The sequence below is a fragment of the Hordeum vulgare genome, chromosome 2H (assembly GCF_904849725.1).
Source record: "Hordeum vulgare subsp. vulgare chromosome 2H, MorexV3_pseudomolecules_assembly, whole genome shotgun sequence".
Lineage (NCBI taxonomy): Eukaryota > Viridiplantae > Streptophyta > Magnoliopsida > Poales > Poaceae > Hordeum > Hordeum vulgare.
In genome coordinates, this window is record NC_058519.1 from 494,037,412 (window position 1) to 494,059,521 (window position 22,110).

Below are 22,110 nucleotides of genomic sequence, written 5' to 3' on the forward strand. Positions count from 1 at the left end.
AAAGGGTGATGTAGCAAAACGGTGGTAAGTATTTCCCTCAGTTTTGAGAACCAAGGTATCGATCCAGTGAAGGAGTATCACAAGTACCTGCACAAACACAAAGAGATTTCTCCCAACGCCATGAAGGGGTTGTCAATCCCTTATAGATTTGGTTGCCAAGTGAGAACTGAAAGCAACAAAGTAACAAAGCAAAGTAAAAGCAAAAGTGGAAACGATAGGTGTGAATAGACCCGAGGGCCGTAGTGTTCACTAGTGGCTTCTCTCATGAAAGCAAGTAGACAGTGGGTGAACGAATTACTATCGAGCAATTGATAGAACCGCGCAAAGTCGTGACGTTATCTATGGCAATGATTATATCTATAGGCATGACGTCCAAAACAAGTAGACCGATACTTTCTGCATCTACTACTATTACTCCACACATCGACCGCTATCCAGCATGCATCTAGTGTATTAAGTTCATGAGAACAGAGTAACGCCTTAAGCAAGATGACATGATGTAGATGGACAATCTCATATCTACGATAAAATCCCATCTTGTTACCCTTGATGGCAACAACATGATGCGTGCCTTGCTGCCCTTTCTGTCACTGGGAAAGGTCACCACACGGTATGAACCCAAAACCAAGCACTTCTCCCATTGCAAGAATCATAGATCTCGTTGGCCAAACAAAACCCAAGACTCGGAGAGACTTACAAGGATATCAAATCATGCATATAAGAAATCAGCAAAGACTCAAATATATATCATAGATAATCTGATCACAAATCCACAAATCATCGGATCTCGACACACACACCGCCAAAGAGGATTACATCGGATAGATCTCCATGAAGATCATGCAGAACTTTGTATTGAAGATCCAAGAGAGAGAAGAAGCCATCTAGCTACTAACTACGGACCCGTAGGTCTGAAGTGAACTACTCACGAGTCATTGGAGGGGTAATGATGTTGATGAAGAAGCCCTCCAACTCCAAAGTCCCCTCCGGCAGGGCACCGGGAAGGGTCTCTAGATGAGATCTCGTGGAAACGGAAGCTTGCGGCGGCGGCAAAGTGTTTTCGTGGACGCCCTGATTTTTTCTGGATTTTTAGGAAATTTATTTGCCAAAGACCTAGGGCAGGGGAGCACAGGGGGGCCACAAGATTGGTTGCCGCGGCCTCCCCCCTGGCTGCGGCAACAGGGCTTGTGGGCCCCCTCTGGGCCCACTTGCTTGGCCCCCAAGCTTCCCGATCTTCTTCTGTTAGGAAAAATTCGTTTCGGGGATTTTATTCTGTTTGGACTCCATTCCAAAATTAGATCTCAAAAGAGTCAAAAACACAGAAAAAACAGGAACTGGCACTTGGCACTGAGATAATAAGTTAGTCCCAAAAAAGATATAAAAGGTAAACAAAACATCCAAAGTTGACAAGATAACAGCGTGAAACCATCAAAAATTATAGCTACGTTTGAGATGTATCAAGCATCCCCAAGCTTAACTCCCGCTCGTCCTCGAGTAGGGAAGTGATTAAGAATGAATTTTTGATGCTTTCAGCCTACCTAGCATAAATGTCCTTTGTAACTCCTCTTATGTGACGTGAATGTTTAGATCCATTAGATTCAAAACAATAGTTTGCTATTGACGTGGAAACAATAATACTTCAAGCAAACTAGCAAGGTAATCATGAACTTTCAAAATAACAAGGCCAAAAGAAAGTTATCCCTACAAAATCATATAGTCTGGCTATGCTCTATCATCATTGCGCAACGAATTTAAATCATGCACAACCCCGGTATTGGCCAAGTAATTGTTTTCAAACCTTTACTTTCTCAAACTATTTCAACTCTCATGCAATACATGAGCGTGAGCCATGGTTTTAGCACTATAAGTGGTGTGGAGTGTGGTGGAGGTTGCAAGACAAACAAGGAGAAGATGGTCACATTAACTAGGCATATCAATGAGCTGTGGAGATGCTCATCAATAGATATCAATGTGAATGAGTAGGGATTGCCATACAAATGATGCACTAGAGCTAAGAGTATGTGAAAGCTCTTAAAGAAAACTAGTGGGTGTGCATCCAACTTGCTTGCTCACGAAGACCTAAGGCAATTTTGAGGAAGCCTATCATTGGAATATACAAGCCAAGTTATATAATGAAAATTTCCCACTAGCTATATGGTGGTGACAAAACGAGAGACTCTCAATCATGAAGATCATGGTGCTTAATATGCACAAGTGTGGAAAGGTGGTAGCATTGTCCCTTCTCTCTTTTTCTTCATTTTTTTGAATGGGCTCTTTGGCCCCTTTTTTTGGTGGGCATCTTTGGCCTCTTTTATTTCCTCACATGGGACAATGCTCCATCAATGATGATCATCACACTTACAACTCAAAACTTAGAGCAATGATGACTCTATATGGAATGCCTTCGGTAGTGTACCGTGACAATGATCTAGCATGGCATAGACATTAATGGAAACATCATGCTAGCTATCTTACGATCATGCAATGGCAATGTAGACGTGGTGGCACATGTCATGGTGGTAGTTGCATGGCAATATATCTCGGAATGACTTTAAAAAGCCATAGTAGGTAGGTATAGTGGCTGTTTTGAGGGAGGCTAACAGTGGGTTTTCTGCACCGGCGAAAGTTGCACGGCACTAAAGAAGACAGTGATGGTGGAAGGTGAAATTGCATCTAAACCATGGACTCAACATTAGTCATGAAGAACTCATATACTTGTTGCAAAAGTTTTAGTAGTAATCGAAACAAAGCATTCAACGCATACTCTTAGGGGAAGGGTTGGTAGGTATAAACCATCGCGTGATCCCGACCGCCACACAAAGGATGACAATCAATAGACTAAGCATGCTCAGACTTCATCACATAGCGGTTCACCATACGTGCATGCTACGGGAATCACTAAATTCAACACAAGTATTTCTAGATCCACAACACCTTACTAATATAACTTCAATATTACCATAACCACAACTCAAAACTAGTTGAGATGAATCAAACTTCTCTAACTATTCAATACACATGAAGGTGGAAGTTTTCGTATCCCTTTGGATAACTACCCATTTTGAGACTACTTTCATAGCATAGATCAACTACCAAGCCACGCACTGCCGTGCTCTAAAAGATATAAGTGAAGCACATAGAGCAAAAGTAACTAGCTCAAAAGATATAAGTGAAGCACATGTGAGTTGAATTGTCTACCAAAGGATATAAGTGAAGCTCGACAAAATCACGGTGAGTGCATGTATCTCTCTCTAGGTGTGCAGAAAAGATGATTGTGACACAACAAAAATAAAAGACTCCTACGATACAAGACGCTCCAAGCAAAACACATAACATGTGGTGAATAAAAATATAACCCCAAGTAACGTTACCGATGGATTAAAGATGACAGAGGGGATGCCTTCCCGGGGCATCCCCAAGCTTAGGCTTTTACGGCATCCTTGAATCATCTTGGGGTGCCTTGGGCATCCCCAATCTTGAGATCTTGCCACTCTTTATCTTTTTGTCCATAAGAACTTCACCCAAAACTAGAAAACTTCACAACACGAAACTTAAACAGATTCTCGTGATAACATTAGTATAAGAAAGCAAACCACCACTTCCTTAGGTACTGTAGCAAACTTAAATTCTACTTATGTTGATGTTGGGTTACTTTATTTTCAGTCTTCCATGGCTAATACCCCCCGATACTATCCATAGTTTCATCAAAATAAGCAACAAACACAACAAAAACAGAATATGTTAACAGCAGACCAGTCTGTAGCAATCTGTATACTTAGTATACTTCTGGTACTTCACAAATTCTTAAAAATTAGGACAGTCTGAAGAATTTTCGTAGAAATCATCAGCAAAAAGAATCAACTCAAAATCGCTTACAGAAAAAAAAAACTAAAATTCTTTTCGTGAGCAAAAAGTTTCTGTCTTTTCCAGCATGACCAAACGATCACCCCCAAGACTAATCATAACGGTTTTGCTTGGCACAAACGCAAAAAGAAACACAAAAAACACAATCATAAAAGAATTATGAAAGTGTGAAAAATAGAAAACATAAAGAAAAAGGATAGATTCGTTGGGTTGCCTCCCAACAAGCGCTATTGTTTAATGCCCTTAGCTAGGCATAAGGTGATGGAATCACGTATAGTCATCCTTGATGCTCAAACCATAAGTAGCCCTCATCATAGGTTCATAAGGCAATCTTATTTTGTTTCTAGGAAAATGCTCCATGCCCTTCTTTAGAGGAAATTGAAATCTAATGTTCCCTTCCCTCATATCAATGATAGCACCAATAGTCCTTAGGAAAGGTCTACCAAGAATAATGGGACATGAAGGATTGCAATCTATGTCAAGTACAATGAAATCCACGGGTACATAGTTCTTATTTGCAACAATAAGAACATCATCGATCCTTCCCACGGGTTTCTTGACAGCAGAATCCGCAAGATGCAAATTAAGAGAACACTCTTCAATCTCATGAAAACCAAGAATATCACATAAAGACTTTGGAATCGCAGAAACACTAGCTCCCAAATCACACAAAGCATTGCACTCATAGTTTTTGATCTTGATTTTGATAGTAGGTTCCCACTCATCATGAAGTTTTCTAGGTATAGAGACTTCTAGTTCGAGCTTCTCTTCAGGAGATTTCATCATAACATCTACGATATGCGCGGTAAAGGCTTTGCTTTGGCTATAAGCATGTGGAGAGTATGCAATGGATTGCATCAAAGAAATGCATTCAAACAAGGAGAAACTATCATAATTGAATTCCTTGAAATCCAAAGTGGGAGTTTCATTACTACCCAAAATTTTGATTTCTTCTACTCCACTCTCCACACCTTTATCATCAAGATAGGTGGACTCTGAATCATTGGGGCGTTTTTCAACCAAAGTGGATTCATATCGAGCCCCTTCATCAATAGGTTTGACATGCGAATACAAAGATTCAAGAGGAGTCACACCAAGCACTTCAAGATCTTCGTGATTTGCATCACTAGAACGCACCCTTTTAAACCATTCATGCCTAGCGCGAATTTGGGTGGTTCTTTCTTTGCTCTCATTCATGGAGACACGCATAGCTTTCAAAGTTTCATCCAAGTTGACCTTGGGAGGAGCAGATCTAACTTTCAAAGCATCAATATCACAAGACATCCTATCAACGCTCTTAGCCAAATCATCAATTTTGAGTAGTTTTTCCTCTATGGACGCATTGAAAATCTTTTGAGAGTTGATGAACTCTTTGATATTACTCTCTAAATCAGAGGGTAATTTGTTGTGATTTCCATAAGTGTTGTTGTAGGAATTTCCATAATTGTTAGAGGAGTTACTAGGAAAAGGCCTAGGAGCATAGTTCCCTCTAAAAGCATTGTTGTTGCCAAAATTGTTCCTACCAACAAAATTAACGTCCAAACTAGCGTTGCTACTCTCAATCAAGGAAGATAGTGGCATGTCATTAGGATCTAAAGGAGTGTTTCTACTAGCAACCAAATTCATCAACTCGTCCATCTTAGCACTAAGCGAGTTAATTTCTTCTATAGCGTGTACCTTTTTGCTAGAAGGTAACCTTTCAGTGTGCCACTGAGAGTAGTTGGTCATGATATTGTCTAGGAGTTTTGTAGCGTCTCCTAACATGATTTCCATGAACGTTCCACCTGAGGCGGAGTCCAAGATATTGCGAGAAGCGAAATTCAACCCAGCCTAAAAGATTTGTATAATCATCCACAAACTCAAGCCATGAGCGGGACAATTGCTAATCATTAACTTCATCCTCTCCCAAGATTGTGCAACGTGTTCATGATCAAGTTGCTTGAAATTCATGATATCGTTACGTAAGGAGATAATCTTAGCCAGCAGAAAATACTTGGATATGTAAGCATCTTTGCACTTATCCCAAGAATCCATACTCTTTTTAGGCAAAGAAGAAAACCAAGTTTTTGCGCGATCTCGCAACGAGAAAGGAAAAAGCTTCAACTTAATCATGTCATTATCCACATCTCTTTTCTTTTGCATATCGCAAAGCTCAATGAAGGTATTGACATGGGATGCGGCATCTTCACTAGGAAGGCCAGAGAATTGCTCTTTCATAACAAGATTCAGCAAAGTTGCGTTGATTTCATACGATTCCGCACTAGTGGCGGGAGGATCGGAGTACTAATAAAATAATTATTATTGGTACTCGAGAAGTTGCAAAGTTTGGTGTTTTCAGCCATGATGAATTCAACAAACAAACAAGCATACAAGCAAGCAAGAAAACCGGCAAAGGAAAACAGCAAAGGGCAAAAGAAAGCGGCAAAGGAAAACGGCAAAAAGGCAAAAGCAAAAGGCAAAGGAGAAAGGCAAATGAAAACGGCAAATGTGAAGTGGGGGAGAGGAAAACGAGAGGCAACTGGCAAAAAAATTAAATGCAAGAGATGAGTTTGTGAGACCTACTTCGATAGATCTCTCCTTCCCCGGCAACGGCGCCAGAAATACTTCTGCTACTGCAACAAAATACCTTCCAACGGCGCGAGAAACAAGCGTGCTGACGGGAGACTATTCTTGTCTTGATACTCCTCAGCAACGGCACCAGGAATCCTTCTGCTACGGCTACGCCTTTAGGGACTTCCTAGGCAAATATGCAAAGGATTCCCCCGTGGCCTTGGAGCCTTGCATTGGTGTTCCCTCGAAGCGGAAAGGGTGATGTAGCACAGTGGTGGTAAGTATTTCCCTCAGTTTTGAGAACCAAGGTATCAATCCAGTGAAGGAGTATCACAAGTACCTGCACAAACACAAAGAGCTTGCTCCCAACGCTATGAAGGGGTTGTCAATCCCTTATAGATTTGGTTGCCAAGTGAGAACTGAAAGCAACAAAGTAACAAAGCAAAGTAAAATCGAAAGTGGAAACGATAGGTGTGAATAGACCCGGGGGCCGTAGTGTTCACTAGTGGCTTCTCTCATGAAAGCAAGTAGACAGTGGGTGAACGAATTACTGTCGAGCAATTGATAGAACCGCGCAAAGTCGTGACGTTATCTATGGCAATGATTATATCTATAGGCATCACGTCCAAAACAAGTAGACCGATACTTTCTGCATCTACTACTATTACTCCACACGTCGACCGCTATCCAGCATGCATCTAGTGTATTAAGTTCATGAGAACAGAGTAACGCCTTAAGCAAGATGACATGATGTAGATGGACAATCTCATATCTACAATAAAAGCCCATCTTGTTACCCTTGATGGAAACCACACGATGTGTGCCTTGCTGCCGTTTCTGTCACTAGGAAATGTCACCACACGGTATGAACCCAAAACCAAGCACTTCTCCCATTGCAAGAATCATAGATCTCGTTGGCCAAACAAAACCCAAGACTCGGAGAGACTTACAAGGATATCAAATCATGCATATAAGAAATCAGCAAGGACTCAAATATATATCATAGATAATCTGATAACAAATCCACAATTCATCGGATCTCGACAAACACACCGCCAAAGAGGATTACATCGGATAGATCTCCATGAAGATCATGGAGAACTTTGTATTGAAGATCCAAGAGAGAGAAGAAGCCATCTAGCTACTAACTACAGACCCGTAGGTCTGAAGTGAACTACTCACGAGTCATTGGAGGGGTGATGATGTTGATGAAGAAGCCCTCCAACTCCAAAGTCCGCTCCAGCTGGGCACCGGGAAGGGTCTCCAGATGAGATCTCGTGGAAACGGAAGCTTGCGGCGGCGGAAAAGTGTTTTCGTGGACGCCCTGATTTTTCTGGATTTTTAGGGAATTTATATGCCAAAGACCTAGGGCAGGGGAGCGCCAGGGGGGCCACAAGCTTGGTTGCTGCGGCCTCCCCCCTGGCCGCGGCAACAGGGCTTGTGGGCCCACTTGCTTGGCCCCCAAGCCTCCCAATCTTCTTTCGTTCTAGAAAAATTCATTTTGGGGATTTTATTCCGTTTGGACTACGTTCCAAAATCAGAGATGAAAAGAGTCAAAAACATAGAAAAAAACAGGAACTGGCACTTGGCACTGAGTTAATAAGTTTGTCCCAAAAAAGATATAAAAGGTAAACAAAACATCCAAAGTTGACAAGATAACAGCGTGAAACCATCAAAAATTATACATAAGTTTGAGACGTATCAGTGGTCGCGTCGTGCAGGCTTGTGGGCACCCCCTCGTGCCCCTCTGGCACTTCTTCGGCCCAGTATTTTTGATAAATCGGGAAAAAAATCCTCATTGATTTTTACGGCGTTTGGAGTTGCGCAGAATAGGTATATCAACTTTGCTCCACTTTCAGGCAAGAATTCCAGTTGCCAGTATTCTCCCTCTTCATGTAAACCTTGCAAAATAAGAGAGAAAAGGCATAAGAATTGTACTGTGAAGTGAAATAACAGCCAAAGAAGCGATAAATATCAACATGAAAACATGATGCAACATGGACGTATCATGGGACACAAGCCCAGGAGGCGCGGGCACCCCCCGTGGCCGCGCCTACCATGCTTGTGGGGCCCACGTGTCCCACCTCCACTTATTCCAGCTCCCAGCTCCTTCTCCTACCTCCAGAAAAATTCATTCTACAGCTCAAACCCGTGTTCTTGCTCTTCTTGCTGCGGTTTTCAATCTCGTTGTGCAAAGCCCCATTCACCAAATTGTTTTGGGGGAATTGTTCCTTGGTATGTGACTCCTCTATTGGTCCAATTAGTTTTTGCTCTAGTGCCTTATTTGTTCCGTATTATTGCTGCCTTGGTGACCCTGTTCTTGAGGTTTGCATGCTAATTTTAGCTGGTCCCAAGTAGTTTTGATGTGTGATATGGCCTCTAGGCACTTGTAGGAGTAGTTGCTACGAGTTTCGTTGGGCCTTGTTCACTTTTCCTTAGTGTCACTAAAAATTTTAGAAATTTTTAGAGAAAGAAAAAGGAAACGATGAGGAGGTTCCTAAGAGGCTCTTCAAGCCGTGACCCCAAGGATGATGAAAATGAGAAGAAGAAACCCAAGTATCCGGCCCCCCGAGTTGCAGAAGTTCGAGCGTGTGAGTGGCCAAGCGATGTGTTCTTACACGTCGCCGGACTTTATGAGGACTTTTACTACTTGGTGGAGAACGCAGGCCTTACCACCTTCTTCGAAGATAAGTGTCCACAATACCTCCTCCTCACTAATATTTTCGTGCAAAGCTTTAATTTCTATCCAAAGAAGAGTCCTCCTATGGTTGAGTTCAAGTTATATGATATCCCCCAGCGCATGTCACTTTAGGATTTTTGCAATGTTTGCAAATTACCTTATGTTGGGGATATTCATGAACCTCGTCCACAGGACTTAGAGGCTTTCATAGATACTATTGTTGTAGGAGAGGAGAGAGGAGTGTCTTGCGCTAGAGCTGCTAGCATACATTTTCCCGTGCTTCGGTACTTCTCTTTATTCATGGGAAAATGTTTGATTGGCCGTGGGAAAGCTGGGGCCCTTAGCTCCCCTGATCTTGCGGTTTTGCGCGAAGCCCTTTATAATGATAAAACTTATAGCTTGGGGGTAGCTCAACGGTTGAACATGAATCATTCTAAAGGCATTGTTTATGGAGGTATCTATGCTACCCGTCTTGCTAGACATTTTGAGATACCTATTAGACTGCACGAGGAAGAAGAGATTCTTCTTCCTGAGAGATATCTAGATTATGATAGCATGGTTCGCCATGACTTTCTTGATAAAGATATAAATAAGAGGATGATTTATAACCTAGTATTTAGTCAGGGTACTCGAGAGACTATTACTTTGTCTGCTCCTTCTTTGTTCAATCTTCATCTAGGCAGGTACATTATTATGCCCTCGGACATCTACGCATATTGGGGCATAGCACCACCGTAGGTGCCCGTGCCTGAGCTACCAGTCGAGTACCAGAAGCCAGTTTATCAGTGGGAGCCGGAGGATCTCACAGAGCAGTGGCACCCTCGGTACACTTCGGAGTACCCCGGAGACGGTTATTTCCCTCGTTGGGAGTAGACCAACTTAGGCCAAAAGCCTAAGCTTGGGGGAGTACGTGTTTCTCACCGACTTCGTATTCTTGCTTACGCTTTCACTTTGATAATCGGTGTTCACACTTTGCCACTATATCATCCATGCAAGTTTATTTCTTTTTCTCGCTTTCTTCTCGTGTGTTTGTCTAGTTTGAGAAAACCCAAAAATATTTCTCGTTCTTATTTTGCTTGTTGGGAGCTATCCCGTGTAAATAGTTTTTTTTCTTTGGGTCAAGGTAGAAGACCATGGTTACAATGTTTAGTGTCTCTCGCATGCATATCTGTTTATCTGTCAAAGAGCCATATTACTTTGTCTTCTCCTTTGTGTTTGCTTGCAGATTCCAGCTTAGTCCAATGCACGTGCACTCTTATTATTGTTCACATCATCCGGTCGTGCAAGTGAAAGGCAATAATGACGATATATGATGAAGTGACCGAGCCTGGAAAAGCTGGTATGAACTCGATCTATTTTGATTTCGTAAATATGACTAGCTCATCATTCCTAATTCAGCTTTGTTGTGAGAGAAACATGTTTGCAATGACAACTTAGAGATCATAGTTTCTGATGCCATGCTTAATTAGCTTGGAGCTTATAATGGTTTGTCTTGGATGCCAACATGAATTTTGAGATGATTATGATGTAGTATGATAGGATGGTATCCTCCTTTGAATGATTCAAGTGGCTTGACCTGGCGCATGTTTACGCATGTAGTTGAAACAAAATCAACATAGCCTCTATGATATTCATGTTCATGGTGATTTATGCCCTACTCATGCTTGCACTCAATGTTGGTTAATCTCAATGCATTTTGATGACTGTTGTCGCTCTCTAGTTGGTCGCTTCCCAGTCTTTTGCTAGCCTTCACTTGTACTAAGCGGGAATACTGCTTGTGCATCCACTTCCATAAACCCAAAGTTGTTCCATATGAGTCCACCATACCTATCTATATGCGGTATCTACCTGCCGTTCCAAGTAAATTTGCATGTGCCACTCTCTAAACCTTCAAGAAATAATCTGTTTTGCATGCCCGAACCGCTCATGTGGTGACAAGGGGCGATCAGTATCTTCCATGCTAGGCGTGTTATCCTCGATATGTGTTTATTCACTATCACTCACGAGAAAGGGGCTGGTAATTGGAATGCCCAGTTCCATGCTCAAATCAAAAAGATAATTACAAACAAACTCCCCCTGGATTGTTGTTGGTATGGACGGCACCCGAGTATTCGGCTAGTCATGGAGTGTGATTGATCGGTGGTGGGCGAGTCAAAACTTTACTTTTCTGTTTGGGAACCGCCTATAGCATGTGTAGCATGGAAGATGGTGAAAACTCTTGGTCATTGCATTGACAATGAAAGCATGACACCCTAAATTATTTATCTCTGTCTTCAAAGCTTGATCTCTGGCACCTCTGCAAATCAATGCTTCCCGCTGCGAAGGGCCTATCTATTTATGTTTCTGTTGAGGCATCCTCTTCTTATAAAAGCACCAATTAGAGAGAACCTCTGTCATTTTTATGCTTTGCTTTTAATTGAGATTGAGTATGACTGTGACTGGATCTTCCTTGCCATGAATTACAATGTTCAGCCAGCCCTTCGTCTTTGAAGGTTCTCTGCATTTATGTTTTGCGGTCTCAAAAAGAGCTAGCGAGATACCATCTCTTCATATTGCTTCATGATTGTTTTGATTGAAGTGTTGACGTTTGAAACTTATTATTATTGCTCGCTAGTTGATTATGCCATTGATATGAGTTCCTCTTGAGACCTAAATGTCATTGCTTATGTGGTTAGCTTGTAATCTTGCTAAAAATCTGAATATGAGTTAGACATAATTGCAACAACAAGATCAAACAGAGTTCATAAAAGTTTTTCTTTTGTCTCTTTCAGTTTGTCAACTGAATTGCTTGAGGACAAGCAAGGCTTTAAGATTGGGGGAGTTGATACGTCTCCATCGTATCTACTTTTCCAAACTCTTTTGCCCTTGTTTTCGACTCTAATTTGCATGATTTGAATGGAACTAACCCGGACTAACGTTGTTTTCAACAGAATTGCCATGGTGTTGTTTTTGCGTAGAAATAAAAGTTCTCGGAATGACATGGAAATTTACGAGGATTTTTTTTGGAATATATAAAAAATACTAGCGCAAGAATCAACCGGAGGCGTGGAGCGAGTACGAGGATTTTTTTTGGAATATATAAAAAATACTAGCGCAAGAATCAACCGGAGGCGTGGAGCGAGGAGACCACAAGCCCAGGAGGCGCGGGCCACCCTGGACACGCCTAGCAGGCTTGTGGGGCCCTCGGGGCTCCGCCGCCTCCAACTCCAGCTCTATTTAGTCCCTTTCTTTCAGAAAAAAATCAAGGAGAAGAGTACATCGCGTTTTACGATATGGAGGCGCCGCCACCACGTGTTCTTCCTCTGGAGGGCAGATCTGGAGTCCGTTATGGGCTCGAGAGAGGGGAGATCGTCGCCATCTTCATCACCAACCTTCCTTCATCGCCAATTCCATGATGCTCTTCACCGTTCATGAGTAATCTCATCATAGGCTTGCTGGATGGTGATGGGTTGCATGAGATCTATCATGTAATCGAGTTAATTTTGATGGGGATTGATCCCTGGTATCCACTATGTTCTGAGATTGATGTTGCTACTACTTTGCCATGCTTAATGCTTGTCACTAGGGCCCGAGTGCCATGGTTTCAGATCTGAACCTATTATGTTCTCGTCAATATATGTGTGTTCTTGATCCTATCTTGCAAGTTGTAGTCACCTACTATGTGTTATGACCCGGCAACCCTGGAGTGACAATAGCCGGAACCACTCCCGGAGATGACCGTAGTATGAGGAGTTCATGTATTCACTAAGTGCTAATGCGTTGTTCCGGTTCTCTATTAAAAGGAGAACCTTAATATCCCGTAGTTTCCATTAGGACCCCGCTGCCACGGGAGGGATGGACAATAGATGTCATGCAAGTTCTTTTCCCTAAGCACGTATGACTACATACGGAATACATCCCTACACTACATTGACAAACTGGAGCTAGTTACATATCTCCCCGTGTTATAACGGTTGCATGATGAATGTCATCCAGCATAATTATCCATCACCGATCCAATGCCTACGAGTTTTTCCTACTGGTCCTTGCTACGTTACTCTGTCGCTATTGTTGTCACTTCTGCTACTGTTACCGCTACTGCTGTCACTGCTGCTACTCTTACCGTTGCTACTGTTGCTATCACACTACTCTACTACTGATACTTTGCTGCAGATACTAAGTCTTTCAGGTGTGGTTGAATTGACAACTCAACTCCTAATACTCGAGAATATTCTTTGGCTTCCCCTTGTGCCGAATCAACAAATTTGGGTTGAATACTCTACCCTCAAAAACTGTTGCGATCCCCTATACTTGTGGGTTATCAGCGGTGCCAAACTATGGACCATGGCTCGATGGATTGCAGGAGAAAAGGGGAGACAATATTTACCTAGGTTTGGGCCCTCTTAAGGAGGTAAAACCCTACGTCATACTTGATTATATTGATTTGGAACGATGAGTCAACCTGGTATACACATGAGAACCTCTAGTTTATATAGACACCAGGGTTCCTATGGTTACATATTATAGACCTTAACCGGGGACAGATGGGACGACCTATCCTTCTTGACTTGGAGTGCATGCCAGTCTTTGGAACATTTCATCTTGATCATAAACTTAGCCGACCGCCCGAGGACCCCTTAATCCAGGACTCTCTCAGTGACCCACATTATGTTTACGTGCACGGAGGTGATGTCCATGTAGGAATTCATACGCAAGTCCCTTGGACCCGACTGGGAGGTCTAGGACCTCGCGGAGTTCCTTCAAATCAGGGCCAACAACACTGGGCGGCACCGCCGCCTATTCTGGTTGGTTTTTGCTGTTGTGGCATGGACCCTATGGATGACTCGCAATAAGATGGTGATGGAATGAATCTTGCTGAGGCAGGCGTTTGACTCCTTTAAATCCCTTGCTTTTATTCAACATTGGCACCCCCTCCCTAGTCAGCAATACCGGGACCATCTGGATGGCTTGCTCGATGTGTTTCAGGCTAAGGCACGTCGCCTTGATCTATGTAGGGCCGATGTTGTCCCCCCACTAGGTGGCTTTTTCGTATTCCTTTTATATTCTTTGGGCTAGAGTGTGTCGTTGCCCCGACTGCTATGTGTGGTTGAACATATATGTGGGTTGTATGGATTTTTGTTTGGACCGTTTATTTATCTATAAAGCAGCGTTAAAGCCTATTTCGAAGGATCTAATTGGCTAAATATGAACCTAGATTGGAAGACCAATACTCAATTTCTTGGTTAATTTCTATCAGAGGCTATCAACCCATCCTCCCACACCTATGTTCTGTCTCAATTACAACCCAACCTTGCGACCGTTTCTTCCTAGCCAAGTTCCTCAATACCACACCCCTCTTAACATATGGCTACACTAGTACAAGGCTTACATAGCCCACTCCTGGCCTGCAAGCCACCCAGGTTGGCGCTTCTCTCTTGTGGGCCTAGGCCTTGACCCAACAGGTGCCATGATTGTGGTAGACATAGAGGTGATTCTCCTCACACTCCCACTTCCTTCAATTTCATCTTGACGCGAAGCCAGAGATCTCGGAAATTGTTGACGGAGTGAATCCATGTCCTTCCAAGTATCAGCTACTTTAGTTCCACTCCAATGAACCAGAACTTGAGGAATGGTGCGATGACCACAATGAATCATGTGCCTGCTCAAAAATCTTAAAATGAAACTGAAGAAGAGAATTATGAGCTGGAAGGTGAGACTGTACCTCATGTCGTGGCTTGCCATATTGTTTCGATTGTGAAACATGGAAAACATGGTGTATGCGGCTGGATGCTCGAAGATCCAAACGATAAGAAAGTTCTCCAATTTTCTTACTGATAACATAAGGCCCAAAAAATCTGAATGAAAGCATATGATTAGCATGACGTACTACTGATGACTGAACATATGACCGTGATACTTGTGATATGCGTTGGGTTTTCCGTGAAGAGGAATGAGTGATGCATCACAATATAGGTAAGTATTTCCCTCAATAGAGAACCAAGGTTTACCGAACCAATAGGAGTAACAACCAGCCGCTGTTTTCTGTGACTGCACACAAAGAAGCAAACACTTGCACCCAACGCGGGCAAGAGGGTTGTCAATCCCCTTGGACTCGTTATTTGTAAGCAAGTAAAGTGTGTAGATGATAGTTGATAAATGCAAAAGAAATAAAAAGTAAATAAAGGTAGCGAGGTAATTGTAGCATTTGTAAACTTATAAGTGAATAGACCTGGGGGCCGTAGTTTTCCCTAATGTCGTCTCTCATGTAGTGGGCATATGATGGGTAAAAGAATTACTGTTGGGCAATTGATAGAAAAGCGCCTAGTTATGTTATATTTACAACAATGATCATGTATATATAGGCATCAAACCCAAAAGAAAATAGGCTGACTCCTGTCTGCACCTGTTACTATTACTCCACCCATCAACTGTTATCCAACATGCATCTAGAGTATTAAGTAAAAAGAGTAATACTTGGAGAACAATGACATGATGTAGACAAAGAGAATTCAATCAATATGAATTAACCCCATCATTTTATCATCAGAGGCAGCAATACAATGATGTATCTTGACCCTTCTATAGTTGGATATAGAAACCCGTCAGACTAAACCCACTACAATGCATCCCTCTCACTAAAGAAATATCAATCTAGTTGGCCAAACTATTTTGAAAGTTTGGAGAGATTTACGATGCTATCATAATCATGCAAATAAGAATCATAGTTAGAATTCAGAGAAGACTCATATATTATTATGAATAATCTGGACATAAACCCAGATCGCATCGGATCCCAACAAACGCACCACACAAAAGGATTACATCGGATATATCAAAGCAAAGATGTGATGTCATTGTATTGAAGATGAAGAGAGAGAGGGGTAGCCATCTAGGTAATAACTACGGACTCGTAGGTCTATGGTAAACTACTCACACATCACCATGGGATCAACAAGGTTGATATAGAGGTCCTCCATGATCGATCCCACCTAAGGCAAGGCACCGGAAAAGGGCTCCAGATAAGCACACAGTGGAATAGAGACTTGCTGCGGTGGAAAAAGTGCTTCGGGTGGTTCCTTAGGGTTTTTGGGGTAATCAAGGATTTATAGGACGAAGAGGGACGTGTGGAGGCGCCTCGGGGGCCAACCACACATCAGGGTGCGGCCAACCCATGGGCCCGTCCTGTTGTGTGGTGGCTCCCTTGTGTGGCCTCTGGTCTCCTTCCGAATCTTACAAGTCTTCTTTTGGTCTAGAAAAAACCATAAAAAAGTTTTGGGGCAATTGGACTTCGTTTGGTATTGTAAACTTGAAAAACCAAAAACATGTAGAAAACAACAAATCGCATTAAAATAATGTTAATTGGTATATAAACACCCAAAAAAGCATCCTTGAATGATAATATTGTAGCATGGAACAAGCAAAACTGATAGATACAGTGGAGACGTATCAGCATCCCCAACCTTAATTCCTGCTCATCCTCGAGTAGGTAAATGATAAAAAAACAGAGTTTTTGATGTGACATGCTACCCAACATGTAATCTATTGCAGGTTTGGTCATTTAGAAATGATGAATTAATAAACGTTAACATAGTAATATTCATAAACATAAGCAACATAATCATCAAGTTTCAGAATATACGATCCTTAAAGAATGTTCACCCCTATTCATTTTATCATATAAGCATAGCATGGCTCCGTCTTCACCACATAAATAAAAATGTTAAGGACCATGGTGTCAAGTCGGGCAATTGGATCTGTAACATCCCAAATTTTGGAATGTTAATATAATTGTTAGAATGATTGTTTGTTTGTTTGAGTGATTGAAACTTGAGTGGTGTTTGTAACTTCTCAAAAAAAAACTTTTGAATGTGAGGGAATAAAATGATGTTCCCCTTCTCTGATGAATTCAATTTCATCCATTTAAAATCAATGAGAGAAGATGACATGACTTCTTCAAATTTCAAAGATTTTGAATGAAGGTGGCATTTGAATTTCTTTCAATTCTTGTTTTGCAAATTCGTTTTCTTCTTCACTCACGGAGTGCCCGGATTATTATCTTGCCAAGCAAGAAAGAGTGGAGGAACATGACCCTCCAAAGCCAGGGGCATTTGTTGAAGTATTTTGAGCCAAGAAAACAAAATTTAATTGAGAAAATATTTGCAAAAAGAAAATAAAGCTTTTAGGGATTTTTTGAAAAAAAAAAAATTTGAAGTATTTATTTTGGCCGTGGAAAAATGTCCATCTTCTGGGATTTATTTTTCTGATATTTGTGGTATATAACACTTATATTTTCGGGAAGGAATTTATTTACTTTTCATATTTATTCTTTCCTGTTTTAATTATTAGGAAGTAAATCGTTTTTTTTTGGAAACTTACCCTGGCCCATTAAGGAACTTCCTATTCTCGCCCGACAGAGGATCTTATCCTTCCTCTGGACACCCTCCTCCCGTGCTCAGGAACCTTCCATGGTAGGGAGCCAAGAAATCCTCCCCTTCCGGAATTCGCGAAGTTCTTTCCCTCCTAGCTTCTCCCGTCGCCCCTATAAGAATGCCCAGGTCCTCCTTGTTCCATTCCCGTTGGAACCGCCGCCTCTCCCCACCTCCTCCTCCCCCTGTGGACCTCGCCGGAGTCGGCCACAGGAACTCGTCGGCGACCTTCCCCATCGCCCCTGCACCCCCTCCCCACCCGCGTCGACCTTCCCCATCGCCCATGCACCTCCTCCGCCACCCCCACCCCGTCGGCCCCCCCTGCACCCCTCCCCATCCCCACGAGATTCCTGCCAGGAACTCCTCCCCAGGAGCCCGAGGAGCAACACCTCGCCCCTCCACCCCTCGTCTCCAACCCCCCTCCACCGCCCCTCCCCCTCCGCCACCCCACCCCCCGCCGGCGACCCCACCCCGCCGGAGTTGCCTCATCGCCGGAGTGCCCCTCGCCGCTGCTCCTCCTGCCATCGTGGGTGTTCTCTGAAGTACGAGGTAACCCCCTCTCTTACCTTTTTTCTTTTTCTTTTCTTTTGTTTTACTTCTACCGTTAGATCTTTAAGCAACGCGCTAGATTAGATCTAAGTTACCCCTTCGGTCTTTTGGATAAAAACCGATCGGTCTTTCTTTCACTTAATAATAGCCAAAGAGGTTTTTGTTAAGATGCGGCTGTTTGCTAGTGTTTCTCGCAGCGAACACCTTCCAACCAATCAGAGAGCACCACGTGTACCCCTCTGTGATTAGATTCATTTTTCTTTTCTGTTTGAACTCCAAAAACAGAGAGAGTTTTAATTCTGTTTTGATCATAACTTTTGATCCACAACTCCAATGAGGTTGATTCTTTTTCCAGTAGATCACAATTTTTCTGTAGTTTTCAAAAACATATAATTGGCCTATGTTTGAAATTCTCAAATTTGAATTAGAACATATTTAGTTTAAACCTAGTTTTTCTTATTCTGGGAGTTTAAAAATAGATTTTTAATTAATTCTTTTTGCTACTGATCACTAGTAATCTTATTTATCAGTGGTAAAAAGTTCAGAATTGTTTGAGTATTTTAGCTCATCATTTCTGGTGAAACATTTTTTGTTTCACTGGTTTTAGGATTGTGACTATATTTCTTTCTTTAGTTGTTTTTAAATTATTTTTCTTTTATATTTCAGAAATATTATGTTTTGTTTCTGTTAGTTAACAGTAGGTTTGCAACAAGTTTTGATTTTATTTTTATTTGTTATTATGAAATCAATTCTAGTTCTCTAATAACTTGCAATTGATTTCTCTATTAGTTTAACTCCCATTTGAAAATACCTTCAAATAGTTTTATGAAAAATATTTTATTTTATCTCGGTTAAATTTATATCTTAGTTCTCTGTTATGTTAATGTTTTATTTTCAGTTAGAACAAAAACTATTTAGTGTTGATGTAAGTAGAAGACTCCCTAGTTTTATTTGAAGTTTCTTTCGGATTCTTATTCGCTCTCTCTTTTGTTTTGATTGCTAGAATGATTGCTAGTATGAGTGCTTACGTGAATGATATGGTTGTTATATAGATTTCAACAGAGAGTGACGAGTAGTCTATCAAGTTATTCCTCGAGAACGAAAATTCTTCTTCGTCAACATCACCAGGCAAGTCATTTGATCATGTATCACCTATGTTTTATGCATCGTAGTTCTACCATCCTATGCCCAATTGCATGCTGATTAGGTACTTGGAAATTATGGTTACATATTATAGTATCATGTGGTAGGCACCCAACAACCCCGTTACTTGGCCCGGGACGACAAATTTCATATTTCTATGCTTGAGTAGACGGGATTCAGGTTGAGAGTTTATCACGAGTGATGCGAGAATAATTTAATAACCAAGACCGGTTAAGTCAAGACTTTTCAAGACCTCGTGATGCAATGCAACTCTAGGTGAAGGACGGTTGATCGGCTCCCTGGAGAAACCAGTGGATGACCCGGGATGCTGGAGACGTGCCATGACATCTTGCGGAAAGCTTCACCTAGGCTCAAAGAGACGGACGGATATTTTCAAGACCCAAGGCTTACCTGCACAGCCACAAGTCATTATGGGCTCTGGCTTGGTTGGACAACGCGGCAACTCTGGACAGGCGGTGCCAGCAGATGTAGAAGAATGGTAGGATTGGATGGGCACCGACAGGGATTCAGAGGGACTCGTTGAAAGACCATGTTTTGACCATCCGGTCTTCAAACACCCTGAAGTGCGAGGACATACACGGAGGCGATCAAATCTTGTGGGGAACGTGTGCAAAACTCTATAGAGTACTCAAACCTAATCGATTAGCCGTGTCCACGGTCATGGACAACTTGAGCCAAAGGAACTGAAGTTATCAGGAACTCTCAACACAATTTAATAATGATGTGGGAATTATTGACAACTCTGGTATGAGAATTGGTCGGCGAAACCATCTCGTTAACAACAAACAACGTAGTAATATTTTGCTTTTAACCCTCTCTGGATGTAGGAGAAAACTTGCTTTTCGCTAAAAACTTACAGTCCCACTTGCCATATATGCATATAGTATAGATGATATTTTACCCCCTCCATATGTGACGGCATATTCAATATGCTGACCTACACGGCTGCAACGTCTTATGTTGCAGATATTTTCTTCGACGAGTAAGAGTATGATTCAGGGTTACAGTCTACACTCAACCTGCCGTTGGTGTTTATTGGGACTCCACTCCCTTTGACAGTTTCCGCTGAGATTTTGAGGTATATATCAGTTTTACGTTATTTACATGTGATTGCACTTTGATATATACATTGATGTACTGTGTGTGCCAGCATACTGATCCAGGGATGGCACAGATACACAGAGGCTTGACTCGTTTTGAGTCGGGTCGCTACAGGATCGTACCTTTTTAATGCGCTTTTGCTTTTTATTACTCACTTAATATATGAGTGTCAACCATGGATACAACATAAAGGTGTAATAGAATATGTTGGTAGGTTTCAAAGGGGTGAAAGTGGAGAAGAAATTCTCACATCAACTAGGAGTATCAATGGGCTATGGAGATGCCCATCAATAGATATCAATGTGAGGAGTAGGGATTGCCATGCAACACATGCACAAGAGCTATAAGTGTATGAAAGCTCAACTGAAGCTAAGTGGGTGTGCATCCAACTTGCTTTCTCATGAAGACCTTGGGCATTTGAGGAAATCCTTCATTGGAATATCCAACCCAAGTACTATAATGGAAAAATCCCACCAGCATATGGAAGTGATAAAACATGAGACTCTCTATATTAATAACATGGTGCCACTTTGAGGCCCAAGTGTGGAAAAGGGGTAGTAGCATTGTCCCTTCTCTCTTTTTTGTTTCATTTTCTTCTCTTTTTCTCCCTTTTTTCTTTTTCATTTTTCGTTCAGAGTCTCGTCCCGACTTATGGGGGAATCATTGTCTCTATCATGCTTACCTCACTAAGACAATGCCCTAATAATGATGATCATCACAATTTTATTTACTTACAACTCACCTTGAAAAATGTAGTATGACTCTATACGAATGCCTCTCGCAGTGTACCAGGATGTGCAATGATCAAGTATAACATGTATCAAATTGATGAATGGTGGCTTTGCCAAAAATAATATGTCATCTTATATGATCATGCAAAGAAATATGAGAATGGAAGTAAAAGTCATATGATGTGGTAGTGGAAGTTGCATGGCAATATATCTTGGAATGGCTATGAAAATGCCATGATAGGTAGGTATGGTGGCTGTTTTGAGGGAGATATAATGAGATTTATGTGCAAAAAAGCATATGATGTCACGAGTTTTGGATGCACCGGCTAAGGTTGCACTGTTCCTCGAGGTGAGATTGGGCATTGCACTGTACCGAAGAGGCTAGCAAATATGTGGAGGTCAGAGTGTGTATATCCATGAATTCATATTAGTCACGAAGAACTCATATACTTATTGCAAGATTTTATTATCTCTCTCGAAGCAAAGCACTACTCACATGCCCCTAGGGAGGAGGTTGGTAGGAGTTAACCATCGCGCCCCCGACTTAAATAGCACTAGGATTTCAATGAGGAATAAGTATGCTCACACATCATCACCATGCCATAAAAATGTTTGGATGACCAGAAAGTTAACAATCTCTAATTCATGATACTTATATTTACCAATGATCATGCACTCATGATCTTTCACATTACCACATTAATATCATTAACCATGATTTCTCTTTTATGTGCTACATGTGGATTTGATTATACACTCATTAAATACTTATTATTTTTGGACTAGTAATGTAATCGATGCAACTTACCATCATTGTTTATTAACTCTCAAACAAATATAAGTGAAGAACAGGAGTGCAATTATTTCTTTAAAATATATACGCCACCGTGCTCTAAAAATTGTAAGTGAATCCCTAGAGCAACTGCTAAGCTCAAATGATTTAAGTGAAGCACATAGAGTATTCTAATAAATCATGGTGATCTTGTGTGTCTCTCAAGTGGGCGTATTCGTAGAACAATGATTGTGTAAAATTAATACAAAATCAAACTAAAGCAAGCGACGCTCC